Source organism: Oryctolagus cuniculus, chromosome 2, assembly GCF_051225735.1.
Source record: "Oryctolagus cuniculus isolate XC-2025 breed Fujian yellow rabbit chromosome 2, ASM5122573v1, whole genome shotgun sequence".
Classification (NCBI taxonomy): domain Eukaryota; kingdom Metazoa; phylum Chordata; class Mammalia; order Lagomorpha; family Leporidae; genus Oryctolagus; species Oryctolagus cuniculus.
The window spans coordinates 171,380,569-171,392,619 of record NC_142868.1 but is presented as its reverse complement, the minus strand read 5'-3'; the positions used below and the strand labels follow the sequence as shown (position 1 = coordinate 171,392,619).

The 12,051-nt window shown below is 43.3% G+C and overlaps 1 protein-coding gene across 1 annotated transcript in view; it reads right to left on the bottom strand.

Annotated features, from left to right (window-relative positions):
- FEZ2 (fasciculation and elongation protein zeta 2) overlaps positions 1-2,564 on the bottom strand; it is a 60,143-nt gene extending 57,579 nt beyond the window's left edge. Inside the window, exon 1 of the mRNA XM_089327764.1 lies at positions 2,441-2,564. The gene's annotated coding sequence lies outside the window, so the exon portion shown is untranslated. The remainder of the gene's footprint in view (positions 1-2,440) is intronic.
- Between the last annotated feature and the right edge of the window lie 9,487 nt (positions 2,565-12,051).

Genomic DNA, 12,051 nt, shown 5'->3' with positions numbered 1-12,051 from the left:
ACGTTTACCTGCTATGCCACAGCACTGGCCCCAGGCAAAATATTTTGAGAGTAAAAGAGCTGCAGCAGACTCATAGAATGGCGGATGTCCTAAATCGCACTCTGGCCTCAGAATCAGCCCTAAAGGCACTCGGATCTGGCTGAAAAGCCCATGAGAGTATTTCAGGCATGGAAAGCCAAGGCACTCTGGCAAAAAGATCTCTGTGAGTGAGATCCCAGTGGAAAGAACAGGTCTTCAAAGAGGGAGGTGCCTTTCTCTGAAGGGAGGAGAGAACCTCCACTTTGACTATGACCTTGTCTAAACAAGATAAGAGTCGGAGAACTCAAGGGGCTTCCATAGCCTTGGAAACTCATGACTGGTGCATAGGGAGATTATTGATGCCATAAACAGGAGTGTCAATTTGTAAAGTCAACAACAGGAGTCACTGTGCACTTACTCCTCATGTAGGATCTCTGTCCTTAATGTGCTGTACACTGAGGCTTAATGCTATAACGAGTACTCAAACAGTATATTTCACTTTGTGTTTCTATGGGGGTGCAAACGATTGAAATCTTTACTTAATGTACACTAAACTGATCTTCTGTAAAAAAAAAAAAAAAAAAAAAAGAAATTATCAATTCCCAACTTGACTCTCACTGGGATTAAACATGACAATAGGTCTGATCTGATTTCATCATGATTTAAAAAAAATCATCTATTATTTTTCACTTTATGTTTCTGTGTGGGAACAAGCTGTTGAAATCCTTACTTAAGGTATACTAAGCTGATCTTCTGTATATTAAGATAATCGAAAATGAATCTTGATGTGAATGGAAGGGGAGAGGGAGTGGGAAAGGGGAGGGTTGTGGGTGGGAGGGACGGTGGGGGGGGAAAGCCATTGTAACCCAAGAGTCGTACTTTGGAAATTTATATTCATTAAATAAAAGATTAAAAAAAAAAAAAAAAGAGCTGCAGCAGTGTTGCTGTGTCAATACCTTCACCAAAATGTCACGCAGCTGAATAAAGACGCCAGTAGTCAGCTAGGGATTACACCTACAAAAGCAAAACAAAGTGACCTACTAAGATAATTGTTTGCATACTTTCAGCAAACACATATATGTAAGTGCTCACTTTTCTGCTTGATTTGACTAGGATGGACATAGAAGTAAACTAACTGTTCCTAATCTGATAATCTAGGGTTAAGAGTAGGTGATGTGCCAATTCCTTGCGATTGTTGTTTAAAGAAAGGTTTGTTTGTTTTACCCTGGTTGTAGAGAGTGTGTGTAACTCTAAAGGACTAACTTGCCCTGTCGGTCCCAGAGTCTCCGCCAGCAGTTAGCCCCAGGGCCCACACTTCACTTCCTCATTCACCCCAGACTGTGTAACTGAGGGACTCCAGGTACTCTCTAAACCTCAAGACTTCAAGTAGGCCTATTTGGCACTAGGAGAGACAGTCTATAAAAAGATGACTAGGTAAGAATGAGGTTTTTAGGGTGGGCTCTAGTATAATCTGACTGGTGTCTATGCAAGAAGAGGAAATCATTTTCTAAATGTTTACTTTTCTTTTTCATTTGAAAGGCAGAGAGACAAAGACACACATGGAGAAAGGCCTTCCAACTGCCGTCTTACTCCCCAAAAGCCAGCAACAGCACATTGTGGCCCAGGCGGAAGCCAGAAGCTTGGAACTCACTTTGGTTCTCCCGTGTGGGTGACAGGAACCCGACTACCTGAGCCATCAGCTACTGCCTCCCGGGATGCCTATTAGCAGAAAGCCCTTGGAAGCAGAGGAGGTGGGACTCGAACTAGGCACTCCCATATGAAGTGCAGGCATCCCAATAGCAATCTAACCAATTTGCCAAATGCCCCAACCCAGGAAGAGGAAATTTAGACATGAGATATGTGTGTATCCAGAGGAGACACCAGATGAGGATTCAGTTAGAAGGCACTATCGGCAAGCCAGAGAGACCTCTCCAGAAACCAGCCCTGCCGGCACCTTGATCAAGCACTTGTAGCCTTCAGAACCGAGAGGAAAGAAATGTCTGACATGCAAGCCACCCCAGCTGTGGTATTTCGTCCATGCAGCCCTACCAAATAAACACTCGTCCCAGTGATTTCTGGGAGTACCCCGAGGGAGCCTCACTTAAACTCAAAATGGATATGATTCTGTCCTTTCTTCTAGTTTCTTTGTCAGCCCAGGATATTGGTGTCCCTAGAGATAAGAGCAACAGATTGTTAAATGGATGGCTTCCTAACAAGGGGCAGAACCAATGTTCCCTCTCTACCCAATTATCCACTTACAGGAGAGAAGACCAGAAATGGCAAAGGCGGTCTAGAGATGCAGAGCTGCCAGCCACCTTGACAGGTTTCCCAGAAACCAGAGAGCAGGCAGCAATTGAAAGAAGAAAAAATGGTGCCTCTCTGTCCAGCTGGGTGGTCACTAGAAGGACTTGGACCCCCTTACCTCTCTGAGCCCAGAGTAAGTCACCACGAGAGAGCCCGAGGTCTGCCCCTGGAGTTTGGGGGTGTCGCTCCCCGTCTTCGCGGAGGAATGACACAGGACCCTGCATTGTTCTTTCGTCTGCTCGGCCCTCCCCGGGCTTGCCGCCGGCTCCTCCCGGGTTGGCCACCGTCCCTTCCACCTCCGTGGAAGGGCGGCTCCCCCTGGCCACTTTCCCCACTTCCGCAGGGGAGCGGCACACCGCCGGCCGGCTCTCTCGGGGGCTGCACAGCTGTTCCTCTTAGATGTTCCCCTTAGCTGTTCCTCGGTGCATGTTGTCTCTCTCCTCCTTTATAGTCCTCCTCCGCCAATCCCAACTCGGCTGCCCACACGCCGAGTACGCTGCTCTCCTCCAATCAGGAGCAGGATCAGCTCCTGGAGGTCATCACTCAAGTTGGCAAGAGGCAGCTGCGTAGAAGCTGTTTCTCCCTTCTCAGCGCCATATTGTGGGAGAGCAGATGCATAGAATAAGTCTTAATTCCAGTAACTTAGTCTAGTCCGAGTTGCTCCCCACAGGGGGGCATATGAGGAAGTAAGCCCTGCAACCAACTGTTGCCTAGAGGATTCCAAAGGCAAGAGGCTAGAGGAACTGCCCGTGATGACAGTGCCACAAGAAGGGGCAGCAGTGGGAGTGGCCCACACCCACCCATGTGTTGGGCAAGGATGCCTAGTTTTGCCTGGGGCTGACACCTCCAAAGACCTGAGTCTCCAGCCAGAGACCACCTCAGTCAAGGAAGAAGATGCAGGGCAGGAGGGGGCACAATAGGAAAAGAGTGAAAGAGCAAACCAAACCCCCTTCCCATTGCTGGCTCCCAGGCGAGGTCACGGCAGGGGTGGGGAGACTGACGTGAATATAAAATGGAAATTGTCACCTACATTTAATGCCTAAAAATAAGACTGGTATCTATGAAAGCGACTGAAACGCCATGGAATCTGACCAAGATGCCAGCCAGAATGCAGAAGGAAAATAGGACCGAGATGAGAGGATAAAGGGAGCTTTTACCTTATTGGTTTCCAGCAAATTCAACTCATTCAACATGAGTTCTGTGATACCCAAGAATTTTCACTCTAAGCACCTTGCACAGACCACAGCAACCCCTCTAGTCCCTCTCTCTTAAATGATTCCCACATTCTGCCTTGCTGATACACAGGACCCTCCTAATTTCTTTCAAAACCAATAACAGTATCCTGATAAATACCAATTTTTGCGAACATAAATGCTTAAAGAGTTTGCTATCCCACTACAATCAAACTCAACCTTGACTCAGATCACCTGGCACCTAGAGCAGTAATTAATCTACATTTAAACCACAAAATGAAGATAAATACCAAGAAGAAATAGGTATCAGAGGGTGGGTGTGCAGATGGGATCATGCTAATGAAAAGTCCTCTAAAGTCCCAGACTGCAATCTGGATGCAAATACAATTGCTCACGTAGGTCAGAGATCAAGGGGGACATTCACCAGCTCTGTGGTCCCATCACGGAAGAGTGAAGGAATGTACTCATTACTGAAATCACAGAGGACCAAAGATACCAGTGCTAAGGAAGAGAGAAGGTCCAGGAGAAAGTACACTTCAGAAGGTGACGGTGACATGTTTCCATTTGCTTCCCCACCAGAAGGTCAAGGGGACAAAGGTACCTTTGTGAGATGCTTCGACTTGGGTCAGCACAAGCAATTAAGGATCTCATCTTCTCTGAATATCTGCTAATATATCATCATTTTTTTGTCAAAAAATTTAATTACTCATTTCCTCTTCTTTGTTTTTCAAGTTTGCTTTGTTGAAAATTTCAACTTCCCAGCCCTCTAAATAGGGATACGCGTGTTACACATTCATGGAAACTGTTGATAGGAAGGAAAAAATAATAATAGGTCAGAGGACTTTGATAAGATTTCACTCCTTTGTTCCATAAGCTTTCCACTAATGGGATAGAAACAGCAAAAATTTAAGAAGCAACAGAGACCATTTCTTCTGTAATTAACACCAGAGAACTGGTGCAGAGAACTGAAAATATCTCTCCAATTCTCCCAGGAATTTTTGCAAAGGACAGGCTCTTGTATTGGAAAAAAAAAAAGAGTCTATTAAAAGCCTTTGTTATTCCGGGTGGTGTCCTACCTATGAATGATTTATAAAGCAGAATTTGTGTCTATGAATTGTTTTGAAGATCATTTTGTTTCTAAGTTTGTTCTGTATCTAAAACTGATATTAAAATGGTCTCTCATAGGCTAACAGTGACACAAGCTAAAGACTGTGCTTTTAATACTCCATGAAGCAGGCATTGATTTTTATGTTTTTAATAATAAATGTTAAATGACCCTGGAAGCTAAGATTCATCTTGTGAGTCTAATAAAAAAACATTTACTTCTTTTAAATTAAATTCATTTTTAAAGATTTATTTATTTAAGCCGGCGCCGTGGCTCAATAGGCTAATCCTCCACCTTGCGGCGCCGGCACACCGGGTTCTAGTCCCGGTCGGGGCGCCGGATTCTGTCCCGGTTGCCCCTCTTCCAGGCCAGCTCTCTGCTATGGCCAGGGAGTGCAGTGGAGGATGGCCCAGGTGCTTGGGCCCTGCACCCCATGGGAGACCAGGAAAAGCACCTGGATCCTGGCTCCTGCCATCGGATCAGCGCGGTGCGCCGGCTGCAGCGGCGGCCATTGGAGGGTGAACCAACGGCAAAGGAAGACCTTTCTCTCTGTCTCTCTCTCTCTCACTGTCCACTCTGCCTGTCAAAAATAAAAAAAAAAAAAAAAAAAAAAAGATTTATTTATTTAGTAGGCAGAGTTACAGAGGAGTTGTGGAGGGTTGGGGGGAGAGAGAGAGATCTCTTCCATCTGCTGGCTCACGCCCCAAATGGTCTCAACAGCCAGGGTTAGGCCAGGCCCAAGTCAAGGGCCAGGAGCTTCCTCCAGGTCTCCCACATGAGTGCAGGTGCCCAAGCATTGGGCCATCCTCCCCTGCTTTCCCAAGCACATTAGCAGGAAACCAGATCAGAAACAGGACAGCCAGGACTCGAAATAGAGCCCATATGGGATGCTGGCACTGCAGACAATGGTTTAACCCATTGCACCACAGCACCAGCCCCAAAATTAATAATAGAAGATCTACTACAAGGAATTACAGAATCTACATTTTACAAAAGTATCAAAATAATAAAGATCAGCGAATTATTTTATTTGCAAGTGATGATGAGTATACATGCATCAAATTATTTTTGAAAATGTAAATTTACTTGTGATTAGCTTTGTAAAATAATAGTATTTTCACTTATACCCTTGAAATTGTTCATTAGCTTCTGTAGTTCTTTGAACCACAGAAAGCTCTTTCTCATGCTTGGTAATCACATTATCAATCTGAAAATACCTACCTTAAAATAAGTGGTGGGAGAGATACCCCACTAGATGCTGTTGCATGATGTTTAAATGTGTGCATTCACTCATCCAGCCCAACTGCAGCCTTCCAGTGATTTTCATTACCCAACCCCCTCTAAGTACACCTTACTTTATTCACTGTTCTTTACATTTTTCTATTCCGTTTGTCTCTTTCTTCATCCACAACACTTTTCATCATCTGGCACTGTCTCATCTATTTCTCCATTGTTTCATTGTGCCCATCTGCTCCCAAATGACTTTCTTCACCCTGCATTTCTTGTTCATGAAGAGTTGGGCTCAAGCCATTCATGTTTTGATAACAGCCTTTTCCCAATTACTTCAGTATTTTCATCATCGTTCACCAAGACACTTTAAAGTCTCCCATCCAAGTAGTCTTGCCTGGCTAACCCATGTCTGATCCTAAAGTATGAACAAGGCATCTGTTATCCACCTAAGTCTACTGCCATCCCTTCCTCTTAGTGTAGTGTCGATGGATCAGGTTGGGAAAGGCCTCACCAACTAACTCCGTTAGGATGGGCACATTTCGGGGGAACAGAGGGCCTGCAGCTAGTACTGCCGCGAGGTGTGGAGCAGCCTGGGGCTAGCAGGCATGTCCTGCTACAGATGTCGAGGCTACATCCAGATCTTTAACCAAATAAAATATTCAGAAACCAGCAATGGCCTCTATGACACATCAGTATCAGCAGGCTGTGTGCCTTCACCATGTGCAAACCTATAGGCTGAGAGCTCCAGGAGCAGACAACACTCAGATAGGGGCAAGCAGGAAAGGCGTTCAGTTTAAGACAGTCTTTCGGTAAATATTGGACCTCGCCAGATCTCAACTGGTCCTAGAAAAGGAGGAAAGGTTGAGCCTGCATGTGGGATCTGGCATGCAGGTGGTTTACCGTGACATGAAGGAAGCTTAAGCTTCAGGGACCCTCACTTGCACAGGGTTTTCCAGACTCTGGGGAGAAAATGCAATGTCTATAAACAAGTTCCAGCAAAGCCGTGAGAGAGTGCCGCCAGGCTGCAGAATGTTGAAGACGGGTGACTGCACAAGCATTTTTGCATTGCCTGGAAATATTAGCACTCACCTAAGAAACTTGAAAGAAGTTCTCCAAATCTGAAGTTTTTCCACTTTACTTGACAATACTGTTTACAAAGCCATGAACCAGAAATCTTTCTAGATTATCAAAAAGTTTTACAAATATTTTGATAAACTACGTAGAGGAAAGACTGAATGGTCCTTTCTATTGTCTGTGAAAGTTGCAGTCCTATGAAAAGACAATTCAAAAGTAGCAGCCAAAATGTAGGGGAAACCACAAAAGTAGTTTAAACAGTTCATGGAAATGGAATTAAAGATAAGTTTATTTTGGTAGAAAAAAAATGAAATTCATTCTTCTGAGTACAGCACAGATGTGATTGAAACATAATTGCTTAGAATTATTTTGTTTTTCTGGATGTCATAATGCTCATGATATTTGTCACCTTTAAACAACATATTATTTTCATAAATTTGTTCTCATTTAAAATATTTGCTACCATAACTAATTTTGTGTTGCTTTTCATAAAAAGATCCCCAAATTAGATAAGCTTCGGGCTCCACAAACCATGTAACTGCCCCTCGCTCAATGGCCTCTGCTAGGGAGGTGAGTGAAATTAGGCATGACCCGACACCTTACTATTTGTAAGTACTTAAAAATACCTGCATATACAGCTTTTAAAGTTTTAGTTAAACTGTGAAAGGCTAGAATATTTCAGGGTGTACAACATGCATTTTGGGAGGAGATTGCATTAAAGCTGAACAAGGAAGATACTTATGGCTAAAACTTCCAGCCCATCTCTGAACCAGAGTCCTCTTCTTCCTGACCATGCAGCTGGACTACATTTCCCAGGCTCCTTTGCAGTTCATTGTGGTCATGTGAGTGCGTTCTAACCAGTGGAATGTGGAAAGATGTGATATACTTCCCTTCTAAACACAAGCCATGGAACCCTCCCACACCTCCTACATAGGAGCCTCCATTTCTTCCCCCTCTGTTGGTTTAATGCAGCTGAACACAGTGACCTTGCAAATGACTGTTGAATGTGGCCTAGACACGAGGTGGAAGGAGAAGGTTCCCTGATTTACAGTTTTAAAGAAACCTAATTTAGTATTCCAGTTAGTGAGAAATAAACTTTTTATTGTTAAATCACTAGAATTCAAAGATTTATGTGCTATGCCAGCTAACAATATCTTAATACTGTTTCTAACAGTGTAAGAGTAGCACTCCTTTTAGGTTACATAATACACAAGTTTAATAAGACCCTACTTGCTTGTATATAAACATACATATATTCATGTATATATGTGTAATAAGCATGTATATAAATACATATAAATTTGCATATTCTCTCTCATGGGTCCCATTTTACATTATCAATTAATAATTGGCTATAGTGTATACTGTGTATTTCTGAAATTTGAAGAAATAAATCTATCAGAAGAATAGAACTTTAAGGACTGTACATTTTCCTTGATTAGCATATTTAAGCTGAGAGGGTCTCCCAAGGATCCTCAAAAATGAATTCCTGCATCAAAATTAACATTTTGAGATTTAATTATTGTATATAGCACTTGTCTCTACTCTTAAGGAACAGTGGCTTTTCTACTTACTACTTGTTGAATTCTTTATTTAGTGGGGGGTTAAGCTTGTGATTATCAAATAAAGTGAAATTATGTCAGGGGCATAACAGGTAAAACAGCTGGCTGTATCATTGGCATCCCACATGGGTGCCTGTTCAAGTATTGGCTGTTCTACTTCTTTTTTAAGATTTATTTATTTTACTTGAAAGTCAGAGTTACACAGAGAGAGGAGAGGCAGAAAGAGAGAGAGAGAGAGAGAGAGAGAGAAGTCTTCCACCCACTGGTTCACTCCCCAATTGGCCGCAATGGCCGGAGCTGAGCCGATCCAAAGCCAGGAGCCAGGAGCTTCTTCTGGGTCTCCCATGTGTGTGCAGGGACCCAAGGACTTGGGCCATCTTCTACTGCTTTCCCAGGCCATAGCAGAGAGCTGGACAGGAAGTGGAGCAACTGGGTCTCAAACCAGCACCCATATGGGATGCCAGTGTGTCAGGCCAGGGCATTAACCTGTTGTGTCACAGTGTAGGCCCCTGTTGTTCTACTTCTAATCAAGTTCCCTGCTAATGGCCTGGGAAAAGCAGGGGAAGGTGGCTCAAGTCCTGCCCAGCTACCCATGTGTGACACCTGGATGAAGTTCCTGGCTCCTGGTTTCAGTGTGGCCCAGCACCGGCTGTTGTGCTAGCTAAGGAGTGAACCAGAGGATGACGCTCTCTCTCTCTCTCTCTCTCTGTAACTCTGACTTTCAAATAAAATGAATAAATACTTCTAGAAAAACAACAGAAAGTATGTCATTGTAAAAATTAAAAGAAAAATTAGATAAGAAGCAGGGAGAGAAGAGTGAGAATTATCATTATGCTCTTAAAACTATATGTGTGAAATACATGAAATTTGTTCCCTTCATATAAGTTTTAAAAGTTTTAAAAATTATGATATAAAATTTCATAAACAGAATTAAAATGAAATGATAAACTAGGATTATATTAGAAACATAAATAAAAGACAAAAGACGAAAAAGTCCTTAATATATAAAGATCTTTCAAAAATCAGTGCAAAATAGAGATAGCTCTATAATAGGTGAAAATCATGAATAATCAATTCATGATGGAATAGACGGCTAAGAGATTAAAAGTTCAATATAAATGAAAACAGTGAGACATATAGTGCCTATCAAATTAGAAGGTAATTTTAAATGATAATATCAAATATATTCTTTATTGCGAAGGCTAAAGGAAATAAGTATTTTCAAATACTTTGGGGACTGGCTCTAAATGTTACAATTCTTCCAGAGGGCAAATTGGCAATGTACACTGTGTCAGTAGACATCCAATCAGGCATTTCAGACAGAGAAGACTTAATACAGGATTGGTTAGCACATTGTTAGACGAGCTGGAAGAACTAAAGTGAGAAGATAATACTACCTAGAGGTTGGTAATTGCAGGACGCTAATTCTACCCTCTTGGGCTGCAGAAACAAAAAAGGGGATGGTTGTTACCTCAGTCCACTTGTGTTTCTGTAACAGAATATCACAGAGTGGGTAACTTACAAAGAAAACACTATATTGTTATGGTTCTGGAGAGTGGTCCAAGATCCAGGGGCTGCACCAGCTGAGGGGCTTCTGGCTGCATCACACCATAGTGGAAGGGCAAAGAGAGGGTGAGAAAGGGAGAGAGAGAGAGAGAGAGAGAGAAAGAGAAAGAGAAAGAGAAAGAGAAAGAGAGAGAGAGAGAGAGAGAGAGGGAGGGAGAGGGAGAGGGAGAGGGGAGAAGGGAGAGAGGAAAGAGAGAAGAGAGAGAGAATTCAAGAGGAGGACTGACTTAACAATAGCCATTCCTGAGATAACTAACCCAATCTTTCAATAACAACATGAATCCATTTGTGACCTCAATTGCCACTTATTAGGCCCCACCTCCCAACACTGCTGCATTGGGGACTAAGTTTCCAACACATGAATTTTGGGGGACACATTCACACCACAGCAGTACCACCATGGGCCCTGAGCAGAAAGCCAGGAGGCCATGCTCCTTTTGATATTTCTGACCTTGCTCCTGCAGGAGCTACAATCACCAGCAGTTGTCTCCCGTGGTTGCTGGTGAAGCCAAAAGCAGATAAAGAACACCTAAAATGTAATATACTCGAGTGAAATAGTCATTTGGAGAATGGATGATTGTTTATAGCCCTTGGCTCTTCCATGAGGAACAATCTTTGGTTTTGTTTTGCCTCACTTTTTTTTCCTTTCTCTTCACACTATTTGCTGAACCCCTCTACTTAGAGTAGAGCTAACTATAAGATCACTAAGTAAACTGAAAATAGATCACTGTAAAAATTAAGAATGGGGGCCAGCACTGCGGCTCACTAGGCTAATCCTCCGCCTTGCGGCGCCGGCACCCCGGGTTCTAGTCCCAGTTGGATTCTGTCCCGGTTGCCCCTCTTCCAGGCCAGCTCTCTGCTGTGGCCCGGGAGTGCAGTGGAGGATGGCCCAAGTGCTTGGGCCCTGCACCCGCATGGGAGACCAGGAGAAGCATCTGGCTCCTGGCTTTGGATCAGCGGAGGACCTTTCTCTCTGTCTCTCTCTCTCACTATCCACTCTGCCTGTCAAAAAAAAAAAAAAAATTAAGAATGGGAATCCAAGGTGAGGGAGGGTTGGAATGTGGGCGGGAGGGAGAGGAAGCCCCACTTTGTTCTTAAATCTGTAAATATGAAATATATGAAACTTGTGTAACCTAAATTAAAAAAAACAGAATGACTTAACCCTTCCTCTTCCTATTAGCACAGCAGGCAAAGGGGTCTGGGAAATGTAGTTTTCAGGCTCTCAGCCACCACCACCCCCCCACCCCCCATCCCCCCCACCCCCGTGCAGAGTACAAAAGGGTAAGTATGGGTCTGAGTGCCAAAATACACAATTGCAGCATGTGTGTCACTAATATGTTTATACTGTAGATTATAACAATCTTCCTGTAAAATTGTTTAAGGAAGGAAATTGCTAAAAACTGAAAGGATGTATGTATAAGAAAGTTGCAATGTCACACTCACAGACCCTTCCAGTGTGCTGTGCCTGGTCCTCTTTCCTGCCTGACCCCCTTGTGGCCGGGTGGCGTCTTGCAACTAGACCAGGGGTGGCATGTGTCACTTACAGGATGCTTTCAATTGCAGATGGGAATCTCTCCAGAGCTCCTTTCCTTCTGGCACAGTGACTAATGACATTGGAGATCCTGGCTGTTCTGCTACACTTGGTCCCAATGTGACTATGACGGGCAGAGGTTCCTTGCTAATTCCATACCTAAGTGAAAAATAAATCTCTGTTATTTTAAACCACCAGGAGCGGAGAGTTGTTTACTTTAACAACATAGGCTCGCCAAATATGAGTTACACACATTGAATGACTTATGAGAACTGTTAGACATAACTCATGTGTTTGATGAAATGGGAATGTGACATAAATTACTATGTATGCATCCACATTACAGAATACATTGTTGGCAGGGAAAGGTGGTTTTGAAAATTTTTAGATGAGATAAGGAAACCTTCCCTCTAGAATATTAGATCTAAAAAATAGAACATAAAACTATACGTATTCAATGAGATTCAC